The 16,909-nt window shown below is 41.9% G+C and overlaps 1 protein-coding gene across 4 annotated transcripts in view; it reads left to right on the forward strand.

Annotated features, from left to right (window-relative positions):
• Positions 1-16,909, forward strand: part of Prp40 (pre-mRNA processing factor 40) — an 874,860-nt gene that overhangs the window by 535,949 nt on the left and 322,002 nt on the right. The gene's annotated exons all lie outside the window — the stretch shown is intronic.

Raw genomic sequence — 16,909 nt, forward strand, 5'->3', positions numbered from 1 at the left:
GTGACGGGTTTGGCGACATGACGACTGAAGACGTCGACGAGTTGTTGGACTGCCATCCCCAGCCGCTAAGTGACGCAGACCTCAAAGACCTAACGAAATCGGCCAGTGAAGAAGACAATGAAACACAGGAAGAGACCCAAGAAAATGTCAAAGAAACGGGCTTAACATTAGAACGACTTGCCAAGCTCTGCAACCTTGCGAAGGAGTTGAAAGAATTGTCGCAAGAGTGGGACGAGGATATGGTTCGTTCTATGCAATTGTGCAACAAAATCAATGAAGACATGACTCCCTACAGGATGCTCTTCGAGCGAAAAAAGAAGCAGCGGCAGCAACTTCCGATCACAATGTTCTTCCAGCCTCGCAAAAAAGAGCCAGTTCCTCCTGCTACTATGCCATCGGAAGAAATTGAAGAAGTGTCCCAGGAAGAAGTTGAAGAGGTGTCCCAGGAAAAGACACCTTCGTCTGAAGAGACGTAAAATACTATCATTGGCTTCACAGTAGAAAACATCATCAGCTTCATCATCATTATTTCTAGTGTGCAGCAAATTCATCGCCATTATCATTCAAGTTTTTCTTCAACTTCTTTCGTGGTGAGTACAGTAACAATCTTTATTTTTTATACTACTCTGAAGTATCAAATAAACGCACCGGTACGTTAATTAATTTTTCAAATTTCTTCCCGCCGGTAAGCCATTTCCACCCAGTACGCTTATTAATTTTTCACGAATACTCCAACCAGTATGTTTATTCAATACTACCTATCGTACCGATGGGAAATTATACAAGTACAATTTTTTTTTATTTTCTTAGCTGAAGTAGCAATTGAGATCTCAACTCGTAGCGCTCTCTGAACACTTATGATACATGCGTTGTCTGATTTCAGTTTCTATAAATAGACGTGCTTTCCCTTCAAGAGTTTACAGGTATGCAAAACGAACCTTATATCCGAGAATAAATTTACTTTGAATAACGTCCCTTAACAGCGTAATGCTATCGGAGGCGGCTTAGGTGCGATAGATCCGAGTCTTCGGACCCTGACGATTATGAAATTTAACTTGTATTCGTGGATTCTTTTCTCACGAATGTATATTTTCATCATTATGTGACAAAAATTACAATTTGATACATTATTCAGGACGGATGGCAAATATACCGTACAGTATTTCCTGTGTCATAAGACGCACCTTTTTTCACGAAAAATTACCCCCAAAATCACCCTGCGTCTTAACACTAAGAAAAAGTTGTAGAGAGGAGTTTGACACACCTCAAACACCAACACCTCAAACACCAAACTATTGACTTAAAAGCACTCAAACTTACGAGAGATAGAAAATAAACCTACAATTATCATTCATATAATATAAATTCATTCATTTTTATATTGCACTTCATTTAATGAAGTATAGTAGCAAATTATTATTTTTTTTTGTTGGTAATCAGCTGATGACTCGCTAAACCCCCTTCCACAAGTAAACATGCCAACTAGTGGTCTTGTAGCAGACGACATGACACTATGACATAGTTGTTTATTGAGTATATATATATTTTCTCATATTTTGTTAATACTCCGGATAGCAAGGTTGATAGCGTCGCAGATTTCTATTACAGAGGTCCCGAGTTCGGTCCCCGCCAGGGACGCGAATACCGTGAGACCTTCTACCGGGGGGTACTCCCAGGGTGGCGACTGGGGGGGGGAGGTTAGAGGGGACTAGTGATAGTCCCTGCTGGCTAATGGTCGCCCGAGGAGAACGATGTAAATCGTCTCAGTGGAGACCTAAAACCCACAACTTTAACTTTAACTTTATTGTAATAAAGCAATATATTGATAATGATTTTGTTGCCCGAGTTCCGAAATAATACAAACAGACAGTTGCTGAATACGTCCTTGGAAAAAAAACTTCCGTTAGTTGAGTGCAGTATTACTAAGTTAGCAGAAAAGTAACTAGACCCAGAATCACTTAAACAGTAGCAAAAGTATTCCACCTAAAAGAATTAATAGATTTCTATGATCAATAATAGCTACATTTTGTGTGAATATTTATAGGGTATATGAGGAATTTTGGAAATATCACTAGAATTTTACATCTTTACCAAAATTTTATAAAGAACCTTTGGCAACGCTGCTTTCATGTAAACAACACTTGAAACTCCAAGCACATGAGTAAACGTGTAGTTGTGGTGGAAACTACGACTGATTTAGTTGTTTCTTATAAGAATATGTAATAGCATTGGGATAATCGGCATATAGCTAATAAATATTAACTTAAACATTTCATAATACACCCAAAATAAGAAATGTTACTGTGCCAGACAATAATCACGCAAGAGTCGCTGACCATGGATTTCTGCTAAGAAGTTTTTAAAATCTTCATTTTTTTTCTAGAACTGCTTTCTTAATTAAAGGGTGCGTCTTACCACTTCTAGCGTTTTATCACACAGGAAATACGGTATATACTATAACTATATATATATATATATATATATGTGTGTGTGTGTGTGTGTATGTATATATATATACACACCTATATATACATACATATATATATATATATATATATATATATATATATATATATGTATATATATATATGTATGTATGTATGTATGTATATATGATATGCACATATGTGTTTATATATATATATATATATAGATAGATAGATAGATAGATAGATAGATAGATAGATAGATAGATAGATATATATATATATATATATATATAGATATATATATATATATATATATATATATAAAAATTAGATATCCTGTTTTCAAGATGAATAAATTATAATACTGAGTGAATTTTACCTGGTGAATTTTTTTTTACAGTAATAAATAGTTTTTTTCTCTTTGTCTTCTCTATTTTTATTTATTTATTTTTTGGGGAGGGTTGGGGCAGTTTCTGGATTTTGGGATATTGGGCTCGCCTAGCCTTGGACACTGCTGACTTGAATTTGTCGTTGGCGAGTACAATCGTAGGGCCACTCTCTATTCATGGCGAGCGCAATAATAAAATATAAAAAAAAAATAAATAGAACTAATAATGATAATAATAGAATAAATAAATCATATCTGCGTCCTAAATTTAACGTCGTAAATTTTTGGGCAACAAGTAAAACTTTCGTAGAATTAGAAAAATGAAGCGAAAGAATAAGCAATACTATTGTAGACTCGCCCTTCAAGAAATCGACGAAAACCGGAAGTACGTGTTTTTTGCAGTTTTTCCTGTCGTGTGTATCGTAAACGTTGTCAAGTATAATGAAGCGTATATATTGATTTTAATAGTTATTTTCCAGTCAGTACTTTTATTCCATACAGTACTTTTTCTGGGTCGACCTGCGACGCCCGGTGAAAAGGTCCTTCCTTACACTTTTCTGATATAAATACTTCCAAATATATCAGAGAAAGTTAAAGTATGGAAAGCAGAGGTTACTACCCTCGCGCGAGCACCCAGTGGGCGTCATGTATAAAGCAGAGGCATGTGAAAACCACTGTTCACAGGCTGTCTTCCATTTAGTTGATTCCTTCATCAAAGGGAAGGGCCGTAACAGAGGCCCTAGCTACCTTACCTGAGCCACTCTACCGACGCCCGAGGCTAGCGACATCTGTACAACATCCTTCTGTTGGACTTTATAAGCGTCGTTTTGTTCTTTTGTGCCGCTTGGTTTTTTCTCTGTTTTCGTGAAGTTTCATCATGACCGAGGCTCTCCTTGCTCCTGCACCAATGTTAAGTACCATAGATTGTTTTGACAGACCTTTTAGTACCGGGCTAGTGTTATCCTAATTCATTTTAGTGTTTTTAGTGCGTACGCCTCTTGCCTTCCACGGCGTTGACGGCCATTGTTATTGTTTACGCTTTTACGTTTAACTTGTTATGCCCGTTTGGTACTCTTGTCATCTTAGGTTCATTATCTTTTATATTCTTTTGGCCTTGTGCCATTTATATTGTTATATTTTGAACCATATATATTTGTCTTGGTACTTTTTATCGCTTACGAGTCCATAGTCTAGTCGAACCAAGAATAGCGTTCGATGCTTTATTATAGTTGAGTTATTCCGTTTGGCGTTATCATAATTTCGCCATTTTTCACTCTTGTTCGTTCTCGTTTCGCTATTCTTCGTTCTTCTTTATTTATTGTTTTTGTTGATCATGGCCTATTTTGTGTATTTTATTTAAGGTTCGTTTTAGTTTTCGTTATAGTAACCACGAGAGAGAGAGGCTGGAGTTTCCGTTTTCTGTTCATACGGTCACGTGTCTCCCTCTCTCTCTCTCATTTATCTTAGTTATACCTAGTACGAGAGCTGGAGTTCCCGTTTTCTGTTCATACATTCACGGGTTCTCTCTCTCTCTCTCTCTCTCTCCCCCTTGCGGGAATTACGCATTGATTCTTTATTTACATGTTTATCTTGTGGTTACTTTTAGTTTATTTTGGGGCTAGTGTTTTAAATAGGTCCTGTCATGTGTGAGTCTTTTGTATTGGTTATTTGGATGGCCCAGAGCCATCATTAGTTCCCCTAGTTCCATCCTCTCCCCGCTATGGCCTTGGGAGCTGGGTCTGAACCCCTATCCAACTCCGCCATACCATGAGCTGGGAACACGTACCTTTCTGTTATTCTGGTGCACTCCTCCGGCAGGGTTTCGGCCCCTCGGAGGTCCCTTGCACTTGACTCCGGCTTCGGCCCTCCCCACACGACTTATTCACCTTCCCCCCCCCCCCCCCCCGGAGGTTTCCTTCAGAGTTCTTGCATAAATCATTCTACTTGTTTATATAATATAATAGGGGTATTTATTATTTCAAGGACCTACCATCGGATCTCTGGCATCCCCGGAGATCTTCCAATCACTAGTCACTGTTCTTATGTAATTACTACGAGCTCCGGCTCACTTACTATAGATTACTCCGTCGCACTACGGAGTGGGTTCACTTTTATTTATTTTAGTATTTACAACGGAGCTTCGGCTCTCTTTTGTTCGAACCTTAGATCACATAATTATTCTCAGACTCTTTATAACTTCACTTGTTATATCAGAGTTTCCGAGAGCATCCAGACTTATGTCTTCTTTTTTATTAAAGAAAGTCCGCTGTGCTGCCAAGGGTTGCTCCGCCTCCTTTAGTGATCCGGTAGGTCACGATGTCTGCCGGTCTCACGCTCATTGTGCCATCCCCTTCGTCCGTGAGCCGGGCCAATCCCCTTACATGGTGTGGTTCCTAGAGGCATGCACGCTGTGTTATGACCTTGCGTCAATTCTGTGGAATGACGATGTGAGTATTTTTCAATATTAATTGATAAGGTTATGATATATTTTGTGTTGAATTAATTTGTTACTTTCTGTAATACTGATATTTTGTACTTTCGGGGTACTTACTCCGTCAGTCTCTGTAATATTCTCATCACTTCCAGGCCGACGAGAATGTCCTCCGGACCGCCAGAACGAGCCTCCGATTCTGGGTTTCAGGCTTTGGACGTAATGCTCCCTCCGGATCCCCCTACCTCCTCGACGAAGACATGGCCACACGTCTCTTTCCGGGCTCCTCCTCAGCTGCGGTTCCCTCAATCTTAGCTGAGCCTATAATTGAATCCATCAGGGCGACTATCCCTCAGGAGACGTCGCCGACCTGAATATTAACGTTGAGCCCTTGGACGAGCAGGTAAGTGGTGCGGAGTTGGCAGACCCTTTTCTCTCGTCCTCTATTTCTCCTGCCTCTTCTTTCCTCGGCTTTGATAAGCCTCAGGCTTCTACTTTGGATCCCTCTCTCTTTGTACGACCCAAGGTGAAGCCCCTACGCAATTACAAACCTAAGTCTCGTACTTCATTTTCGCCAGTCTCTATATCTCCGGTCCCAGGACCCTCCACTACTCCCGACATCCCTATGGGATCCAGACCTCAACCTTCCAAGAAAGGAAAGTCTGCTAAGGCCAAGGCTTCGTCAGCGGTCAGTTCCTCATAACCCCCGTTGACAGAGATGATAAAAGAGATAGTGAAGACTCAGATGCAACAACAATCTGGGGCAATAACAGAGCTGAAGGCTATGGTGGCCAATCTACTCCGTGCGGGGAATCAGGTGGCACCTCCAGTAGCCCCAGACTCTTTTAAGTTGCCTCCTTTCGAGAAGAACAACCCATGGAGGTTCGCTCACCATGCACCCTACATAGATGGTGCATTAACCCTAGAGGGATTAGGGACCCGCCCTCTAGATGATCTTGAATTTTACACTCCGGGGCTTCAGTTCCCCTTCAATGGCTTCGTCCGGCTGAAGGAACATGCTCTTGTTAGGATGGATAAAGTCCCTAAAGAGACTGTCATCTTCCCTAAGGAGCAAGCCCAAGCTGTCTGAGCTAGGACTCTTGCCGACTGGGGTTGCGTCAACTCCAAACTGACCCCCCATAAAGGTTCGTATACAATTTTTACCACGCCTCAATCCGTTCCGTCTCCTCTTATGGATAAAGTGGCCAAGTTGACCATCCAATCGTCCAAGGAGGGCTCCCCTGTGCCTGTCCTCAAGGAGACGGACCCCACCTCGATGCTTCTTCAGGGCTCCTCTGCCCTTTGGAAGGATGCCTCTGCTACCTTTTCGGTGGGAAAGTTCGACCCGGACTGCACCTCATCTCTCTTCTCTGAGAAGCTCCCCAAGTTACCGGATCGCCTTCTCAAGTCAGAGTTCGACGCTAGAAACAGACTAGCTAGATCGCTTCACTCCATGATCTCGGCAGAGATGTTAGCCTCCCTATACCCGGATGAGTCTCTATTCCGGGTGTTTGCTAAGAACAATCTCCAAACGTTCCAGTTCGACCTGTATGATTTCTGGACATCCCGGATAAACTGCAGGAAGTATGTTCTGGCGGAAGCATCCATTAGGCATGAGCTAAATAGGCTCATAGCCTCCTCCTGTTGGGGCAAGACCCTGTTTCCACAGGAGGAAGTAGACAAAGTCTTACAGGATGCTGCAAGCGCTAACCAGAACTTACAAGAGAGATGTGGTCTTTCGACCAAAAGGAGGGTAGATTCAGGGAAGCAGTCTTTCTTCAAAAAGAAACAAAGCTTCACCCCATACAAGACCAGCTGCGGTCAGTTCCATCAAGGCCCTCACTCGTCAACTCCTTCTACCTCTAAGACGGCTTCTCCGCATACAGCTCCTCCACCGCAGGTGGTCTACCTTCCTGCTCCCCAAGGTACCCATCCTACTCCCATGGCTCCTTGGATGCCCTCCCCGGCCTTCAATCCAGCTTACAAATCCTCTATTACCTTTCGAGGATACTCTAGAGGCGGCAACAGGGGTAGAGGTCAGTTTCGCCACCGCAGCGGGCCAAGAGCCAGGGGTCCTCGTGGAGGACAGGGATCTAAATTCACCCCCTCTCAATGAAGGGAATCAGGTAGGAGGGAAACTATACCACTTCCAGGACCAATGGACCTTCAGTCCTTGGGCCCACAGCATAGTATCAAAAGGCCTAGGTTGGAAATGGTCACAAGGATCTCCACCTCCACCAGTGACCTTCTTCCAGAAACCGACTCCAATCTTGGAGGAATACACCAAAGAAATACTCAAGAAGGCCATAAAGAGAGTACGGTCACTGAAATTTCAAGGGCGCCTGTTCACAGTCCCCAAGAAGAATTCGTCGGCGCTGAGAGTAGTCCTGGACTTGTCAAAACTGAATTCTTACATTCTTTGCGACAAGTTCCGTATGCTGACTGTCTCGCAGGTGCGGACCTTACTTCCCCGTGGGGCCGTCACCACCTCTATCGATCTTACAGACGCCTATTATCACGTCCCAGTAGCACGAAACTTCTCCCCCTTCCTCGGATTCCGCCTAGGCAAGAAGGCCTTCGCATTCAAGGTCATGCCCTTCGGCCTCAGCATAGCCCCCAGGATATTTACAAAACTGGGGGAGACAGTGCTCGAACAACTCAGGAACCAAGGGATCAAAGTAGTTGCCTAACTGGACGATTGGCTAATTTGGGCACAGTCGATCCCGGAATGCAACAAAGCTACAGCCAAAGTGATTCAATTCCTCAGCAAGCTGGGTTTCAAGGTCAACTTACAAAAGTCTCGCCTGCAACCGGCAAGCCACTTCGAATAGTTAGGCATCCAATGGGACCTCACAAGTCACAAGCTCTCTCTTCCTTCCAAGAAGGTCAGGGAGATAGCATCCAAGACAAAGAACTTTCTCAAACACAAACAGATGTCCAGAAGAGCCTTAGAAAGAATCCTCGGCTTACTTCAATTTGCGTCAGTGACAGACCTCTTATTGAAAGCCAAACTCAAAGACATCAACCGAGTTTGGAGAAAGAGAGCTACAATACATTTACGAGACAAGATTTCGTCGATCCCCTCAGTCCTGAAAGAGAGATTCCGGCCATGGTCCAAACCAGAGAACCTTTCCAAATCGGTTCCTCTGCAATTCCCTTCTCCACAAGTGACGATTCATACAGACGCGTCTCTGAGTGTTTGGGGGGGATATTACAACCAACAGATGTTTCAGGGCTCCTGGTCCCCCGCCATGAGACACTTCCACATCAATGTACTAGAAGCCATGGCAGTATTCTTGACCCTGATGCGGCTATCCCCTCCACGGTCCACTCATATCAGGATAGTCTCAGACAGCACAGCAGTGGTGCACTGCATAAACAGAAGCGGATCGAAATCTCCCAACCACAACCAAGTCCTGGTCACGATTTTTGCCTTGGCAGTAGAAAAGAACTGGTTCCTGTCGGCAACTCACCTGGCAGGAGTCCAGAACGTGATAGCGGACTTGCTATCCAGGACGAAACCACTGGAGTCAGTATGGTCTCTGGACATGAATTCTTTCCGGTGGATTTCCAGGCTGGTTCCTGGTCTCCAGGTGGATCTATTCGCGACACAACTGAACCACAAACTTATTTATGTGACCCCAAACCTGGACCTTCAGGCATATGCTATGGACTCTCTAACCCTGGATTGGAACCATTGGAAGAAGATTTACCTATTCCCTCCGGTGAATCTTCTGATGAAAGTCTTACACAAACTGCGCTCCTTCCAAGGGGCAGTAGCTTTAGTAGCACCGCACTGACCAAAGAGCAGTTGGTTTCCTCTCCTCCTCGAGTTGAAACTCCGCCCCTTCCGGATCCCATTCCCCAAACTGACCCAATTAGTCCAAACTCAGACTGTGTCAGATTCCTCAAGGATAGCCAAAACCCTAACTTTGTGGATTTTTTGAAGTTTGCAGCCCGCAGGGACGCAAACATTGACCCGTAAATGTCCTCTTCATAGAATCAGACAAAAGGGACTCTACAATTAGACAATACGATTCGGCTGTGAAGAAATTAGGTTTCCTAAAGAATTCAGAACATTCTCGCATGACCTCTAATTTGGCCATCTCATTCTTTAAGTCCCTATTTGACAAGGGCCTAGCAGCTAGCACTATAACCACGAAAGTCGGCTCTGAAGAAGATCTTCCTCGTGGGTTTCAATATTGACCTGGCAGATTCCTATTTTTCATCTATTCCGAAGGCATGCGCTAGGCTCAGACCTTCGGTGCGCCCACAAAAGGTCTCTTGGTCTCTGAACGACGTACTAAAGCTAGCTTCAGACACGGATAATGAATCCTGCTCCTACATCACTCTTCTTAGGAAGACCTTATTCCTTACGGCTTTGGCCTCAGGTGCTAGAATCTCAGAATTAGCAGCTCTCACGTAATCCTGAAAATATGGATTTCCTCCCGTCAGGCGAAGTTCTATTTCTCCAGACTGAGTTTTCCTAGCTAAAAACGAGGACCCCGCAAAATAGGTGGTCCCCTTGGAAGATTATCCCTCTTCTCCAAGATACTTCTCTGTGTCCAGTCACTACACTCAAGGCATTTTTAGCTAGAACCGCCACCCCGCTCGTCTGGCCCTTGTTTCTCAGAGAACAAGGAGGCACTATTTCCATTCAAGGCATCAGGCAACAAATCCTTTATTATATTAAGGAAGCTAACCCGGAATCATTTCCCCATGCTCATGATATCCGGTCGGTAGCAACCTCCATCAATTACTTTCAGAACATGGATTTTGATGACCTTAAGAAGTATACGGGTTGGAAATCTCCTATGGTTTTCAAACGCCACTACAGTATTTGAAGAACTTACAGGCCCTTAAATTCCCCATGGTTGCAGCCTGGAGTCTTATCTCCCCCCAATAATCTCTTTGCTCTTCCTTTTCATCCATCTCTCTCCTTCTCCCTCCTACCTGCCACTCTCGCCATGTCGCCGCTCTCCTGGGTGGTTCGTTTAGCCCTAGAATTTTGTTACCATTACTTCATTACCCTGGTTATTACCTGTTAGTATGTTTAACCTTACTTTATGTTATTTCATGTTACCATTCTTTAGACATGTTGTTTTGATTCTTGGGATGATTCCCTGCATTTCATCTTATTGTTACTCCATATTTGGGATTCCTGTTTGGCTAATGTGTTATATTTTATAGTTTGCCTACCTTAATATAGTATTTTGTTTTTGGTACTTGGTGTTTGACTTTATCCTTATTATTTGATAGTGTTTATTGGGCTTGGAAGGCATTCTCTGGTACATTTTCACCGGGCGTCACAGGTTGACCCAGAAAAGGGATTTTGACAAAGGAAAAATCTATATCTGGCGAGATACCTGTTACGCCCTGTGAAACCCTTCCCTTATGTTGCCCCACCCTTTCCTTTCCAAGCCATAGTTCTTGCAGAAGGATGTAGTACAGATGTCGCTAGCGTCGGGCGTCGGTAGAGTGGCTCAGGTAAGGTAGCTAGGGCCTCTGTTACGGCCCTTCCCTTTGATGAAGGAATTATCTAAATGGAAGACAGCCTGTGAATAGTGGTTTTCACACGCCCTTGCTTTATACACGACGCCCACTGGGTGCTCGCGCGAGGGTAGTAACCTCTGCTTTCCATACTTTAACTTTCTCTGGTATATTTGGAAGTATTTATATCAGAAAAGTGTAAGGAAGGACCCTTTTCATTGGGCGTCACAGGTATCTCCCCAGAAATAGATTTTTCCTTTGTCAAAATCCCTTTATTAAATTTCGAGTTTTTTTTTCCCGGCCAGTACTTTTATTCCATCCAGTACTTTTATTAAATTTCGAGATTTTTTCCACCCAGTACTCTTATTCCATCAATACTTTTATTAAATATTGAGATTTTTTCCACCCAGTACTTTTATTCGATACTTCAGAGTACTTTAATATTCTAACATTTTAATATTTGTGCCTGTTTTAGTTTAGGGTACTGTAGTACATGCATTAAGTGTTCTGTACATTAAAGGGTAGTTTGTTAACAGTACTACGTAAAGGGAAGGTTTTAAAAGTCTGAATATACAGTACATGTTATAACCTATCATATTTTTTTGTTTATTACATTTAAAACAACTCTCTCTCTCTCTCTCTCTCTCTCTCTCTCTCTCTCTCTCTCGTAAATTATCATTCGGTCATTAGCGGCAGTTTGTTATTGTTGATTAAACGCCAAAAAAAAAAAAGAAAAAAATTGTTTTCCTGGTTTGCTATGTATGTAGGATTTTATATAGATACGGTAAATAATATTTGTTATTACATATTTACTAAAAGCTTTTAATATCATTATTTATCACTTTCATTATGCGCGTTTAATGCCTTCGTTTGTTTATTACGATCGAAGATGGAGCGTACAGTAAACGAATGGAAGGTTTCCTTTTCAGGCGGCGTCATAAAGAAAAACATTATATAAATGGCATTCATTTCATTTATTTGGAAGTCCTAAGAAAAATTAAGTAAAACATTGGTAATAACAAAATCAACATATAATCAATATAATCGATGCAAAAACTAACCTATACTCAGATGTGTAAATGCGTTTGTTTCTTCATTATGATCAGAGATAAACGTAAACAAAACATTGGTTGACATTTTTTATCGTGGTTTTTGGCGTGTTTAGGAAACGAATGATATAAAATCGCCTTTAATATTTGTGCCTGTTTTAGTTTAGGGTACTGTAGTACATGCATTAAGTGTTCTGTACATTAAAGGGTAGTTTGTTAACAGTACTACGTAAAGGGAAGGTTTCAAAAGTCTGAATATACATGTTAAATAAATACATAAATATGGTGTCCCTACTTCGCGGATTTTCAGCTATTGCGGTCGGGTTTGGAACCTATCTACCGCGATAAACGAGGGTTCACTATTCTCAAGCAGGTAAACCACCCAAATAACCAACTAACAAACAAAACCCCACCCTTGATTATGGACACATCAAAAAATGATGCTCCCCTTTCCCCTGGTTATGCTGCTTCCCCCTGGCACTGTTGATGACCTGGCAATTTTTTCGAAGGAAATTCTGATGACGACCTGGAAACCAATAAGGACTGCTCTTTTAGTGTTCAGAAAATTTATAGAAATGTAAGGAAAATGAGTCATTCACACATGTGATATGACAATACATTGCCATTATGAAGTATTGTGGATGACTTTTAAACCTAAGGTAAAATTGGTGAAATAAGGGTGAATTTCAAAGATGATGATATGTAGGAAGCATGGAGTTGATTTAGCAGTCATGGGGAAGCTATCAAAGCAATATGAGAAATTTCTAAAAGAAAAGTTGATAATTCTGAGATTACTAGAGCACTGCATTGTACCTCCTGCAAACCTGGATGTATATTGCCCTAGTGACTGGTATCAGTGTGAGTCTGCTGACACCAGAATAAGTCCCATAAAAAGAAGAAAACCAAAGCCACCAATTACTTTAAATTTAGTAAGATAATAAAAAAGTACGTACTATAGACTGTGGAGACATTTCTGGATTTGGCAAGAAATCCATCTTAATTCATGCCAAATCTAGAATGCAGTCATTATGCTATATGATATTGAAATTTAAGAAAATCTAATGGTGGATATCAAACGACATTTGAATTATAGTTATAGAAGAGGGGTTAGTCTTAATAAAAACCTTTATTAGTCTAGTGAGTATAAAATCATGGATTTGTGTCCTGAAGAGGTACGAAAGGTTCATAAGATTCCCAAAACCTCTATGTTTATATTAACATTTGAAGATCAAAGTGTACCCTCTTATGTATGGTCCCAAATTGTGCGATCCCCCATTTATGCGAGTCCAGCTAACAAAATGTAAACAGAATTGTGGTTATGTTCTCTGCAATCTTTTATCTTTCTCTAACCTTTCGATAATTTTAATGGTAGCGTTAATGTTGGTATATTAAAGCATTATTTTTGTTTAGTACAGTATATATAAAAGCATTAGTTTCCCCTTTGGGTGTTCAAGGTTTTCACACGTAGGCTGGGTTCATTTATCGGCAGTGAATAGCGTAAATTTCGGTATCAAGTCGGCAATATTTTGTCATATTCTAAACAGTATAGATTTGCTTTACGGAGATTTGTTTTGTATAGTTCAAGGTGTAATTATAAAAACTACTCTCTCTAAGAGAGAGAGAGAGAGAGAGAGAGAGAGAGAGAGAGATTTGAGGTCAGAAAACCTCAAATCAATCTCTCTCTCTCTCTCTCTCTCTCTCTCTCTCTCTCTCTGTATATGTAAGAAATAAAATCTTAGATCACATATGGCAACTTGAGTTTAAGAATGAAATTGACATAACCAATGTTATTTGTGGTGATCAATTTATCACATCAGATGGTACAAGAAACAAAAACATGGCATTCGATTACAACAGCTGATTATCTCTCTCTCTCTCTCTCTCTCTCTCTCTCTCTCTCTCTCTCTCTCTCTCTCTCTGTGTATAAGAAATAAAATATTAGATCACATGTGGTAACCTTAGTTTAAGAATGAAATTGACATGACCAATGTTATTTGTGGTGATCAATTTATCACATCAGGTGGTACAAGAAACAAAAACATGGCATTCGATTACAACAGCTGATTATCTCTCTCTCTCTCTCTCTCTCTCTCTCTCTCTCTCTCTCTCTCTTGTGTGTGTAAGAAATAAAATATTAGATCACATATGGTAACCTTAGTTTAAGAATGAAATTGACATGACCAATGTTATTTGTGGTGATCAATTTATCACATCAGGTGGTACAAGAAACAAAAACATGGCATTCGATTACAACAGCTGATTATCTCTCTCTCTCTCTCTCTCTCTCTCTCTCTCTCTCTCATGTTATACAATACTTACATATAGATGATGAAACCAAGACCGGGTTTCTTAAAAAGTGTCACTTAAATACGAAACAAAAAAAAAATATACCTTGTATAAAGCCATTTCAATCGTAGCTTAAAATACGGCATCCAATTTCGTCAGCAAACCACTATATTTTAGGAAACATCATTTTATTATAGGGTATTCCTACTATTTAGTAAATTGTGCTTTAAAAAAAACATGAACTTTTGTTTTAAATTTTGGGAGTGTTTTAAAAATTGAGTATTGCCGACTTCTTTTTGTTTTACTTTTGGCTGTGATCAGATCAGCTGATATCTAGCTGACGCCCTCAAGAATATGTGCATACGAATGCAGTAACAAAGTATTGTTTATACCATTTCTTAATTTATTCAAAACATCTATACAGTTAATATTACATAAGTACCAATGTATTATAACCTATCATATTTTTCTTGTTTAGTACTGTATATTTAAAACTCATTTCTGGGCTCGAGCTATGTCGTCCTGATGGAAGTTCCTTTAGGCAGCTTCCTACTGTATGATATTTCTGTGAGTGATATTAAAAGAGAATTACCGTCAGGTATCACAGGGTTCTAACCCCCGGAACAACTATCTTAAGATATTGTATAATCAGGGACGTATCCTAAGATAACCATAGATATCTGCACCCCAAACAGACTTAACCCAGTCTAGGAATCTAAGGAGGAGGATAGGTGAGGAGCCGTTACATATCCTCTCCCTTCATAGTAGTACTCGTCCCTGATAAACCCATTCTAATTTTCGCAGCTTACCTACGCATTGGTTTCTTTGTCAAGAGTGCCTTTTCTCTACTTTTTGGATTTGTTTCTGCGCATGATGGCCTCCCTTTAGTGGTTAAAGTGGAGTAACCTCCTCTTTCACAGTTTGATTTATCTGCAACTGCTTTTGATCCCTTCGGGGAGTGGTTATTTGACTTTTTTATGGCGATGAGGGAGCGGGGCGCTCCGAGTCCAGCTAGCTTTTGGGCGCCATTTTGTGTGAGTTTCTGCCCTTGTTATTTCGTGTTCTCTTGGTTTTATTTCACTAGTGTTACGTTAGCTAGCTTTATTTTGGTGTTGCGATGCCTTTAACTCTGTTTTGTGTTTGCTTTTACTACGTTTCATGGTAGGTTAAGTTTTAGTTTTATGCGTGTTTGTCCCGGCTAACCTAGTTTAGAGAGTGGTGGTTTTGTCAGAGACGGGTTTGCTGATAGCAATCAGGCCGTTCTTACTGGTTTCGTTGGCAGCGGTCTTTTTACCCTTAAAGGGTTTTTTCCTCGGTTATACTAGTTTACTGAGCCTATTATGTCTGCTGCCTTCGATTCTCCGGTTTTTTCGGCCTATTAGGCTTAGCCTAGCCCTCGTTGGCGAATCTGTTGGTCTGCCATGCTGCATTCATTCACGATCTCCCATGCTAGGACTGTGCAGTCCTTTTGAGTTCCCCTTCAAGAAGGGTGAGCTCCTCTTGTCTGTTCGCAGACTTTCCTGTACTGCCGTTCCCTCCTATCCGCAGGGATTTCTCGATCGACCTACGTCATTGATCTTTTAGGCTTAGCCTAGCCCTTGGTGGCCATTGGATTAGCCCTCGTCGGCGAATCCATTGGGCCGCTGTGATATATGCGTTTTTGATCTCCCATGGTTGGATTGTGCAGTTTTTTGGAGTTCCCCTTTGGGAAGGGTGATCTCTCCTTGTCGGTGTTCCGACTTACCTGTTCTGCCGTTCCTTCATAGCCTCTGGGATTTATCGATTTACCTGTGACATCGACTTATTAGGCTTAGCCATTCTGTATTCGCTCATGATCTCTCGTGCTAGGACTGCGCAGTCTTTTGGAACTCCCCGTTGCGAAGGGTGATGTCATCATGTTGGTGCTCTGATTTGCACGAACTGCCGTTATTTCTTAGCCTCTGAGATATCTCGATTGGACGGCGGCCGCCGTCAGGCGTTTATTTTGATGCATGGATATAGTTTCTCCATGTCTTCACCTCTCTTTTTATCCTAGTCTTTCCGGGACAGACATTGCATGGAATTTATTATTAAGTGATCTTCCATGGCTGTCGGTATGCTTCTTCCTGAGGGGTGAGCTATTAGACTAACGACAGTGACGGTGTCTGCGGCTTTGCCGCCACCTTTTGGCACACTATCCTATTGTACCTGTACTGGCGATGTGTCGCTGCATGCGGCATTGCCTCCACTGGCGGCGCTGCCTTCAGGTACGGCATGGTTTTTTTCTGCAGGAACCATTGCCGTTTTTCTCTGCAGCTCTAAGCACCTTTGCCCCTAACGGTGTTGCCGTTACTGGCGGCAGGGCTAGTACTAGTCTGTAGGAGGGGTTGACTGTACCAGCGCCTTAAGTCACATAGGAGGCTGGCGGTGATGATTTTACCCCATAGCGATGCCGGTGCTTCTGGCAACACTGGTATATCTGGCGTACATGCCTATGACAACGCTTGAATAATGGTTATGTCGCCAGCTTTCGACACCCTAATATAGATTTTTCTTACGTCAGAATCTGTTTTATAGTACCCGTTCTGGCGATATGTTGCTGCTTACGGCTGTGTCGCCACTGGTGACACTGCCTATCTTTTGGCAAGTTGTTTTCTGCAGAATCCCTTGACCGTTATCTCCGCCGCCCTTGGGCACTATTGCCACTGACGGCATTGTTGTTACTGGCGGCGCGCTTAGTACTAGTCTATGGGTGCATAAGATGTTGGGCACATAAGATGCTGGCGGCAATGCCGTTCCCCCCTGGGGTTCTCGGTACCTCCGGCAACGCCGGTACCTTTAGGGCACAGGCCTTTCT

This window comes from Palaemon carinicauda, chromosome 5 (assembly GCF_036898095.1).
Source record: "Palaemon carinicauda isolate YSFRI2023 chromosome 5, ASM3689809v2, whole genome shotgun sequence".
Taxonomy (NCBI): domain Eukaryota; kingdom Metazoa; phylum Arthropoda; class Malacostraca; order Decapoda; family Palaemonidae; genus Palaemon; species Palaemon carinicauda.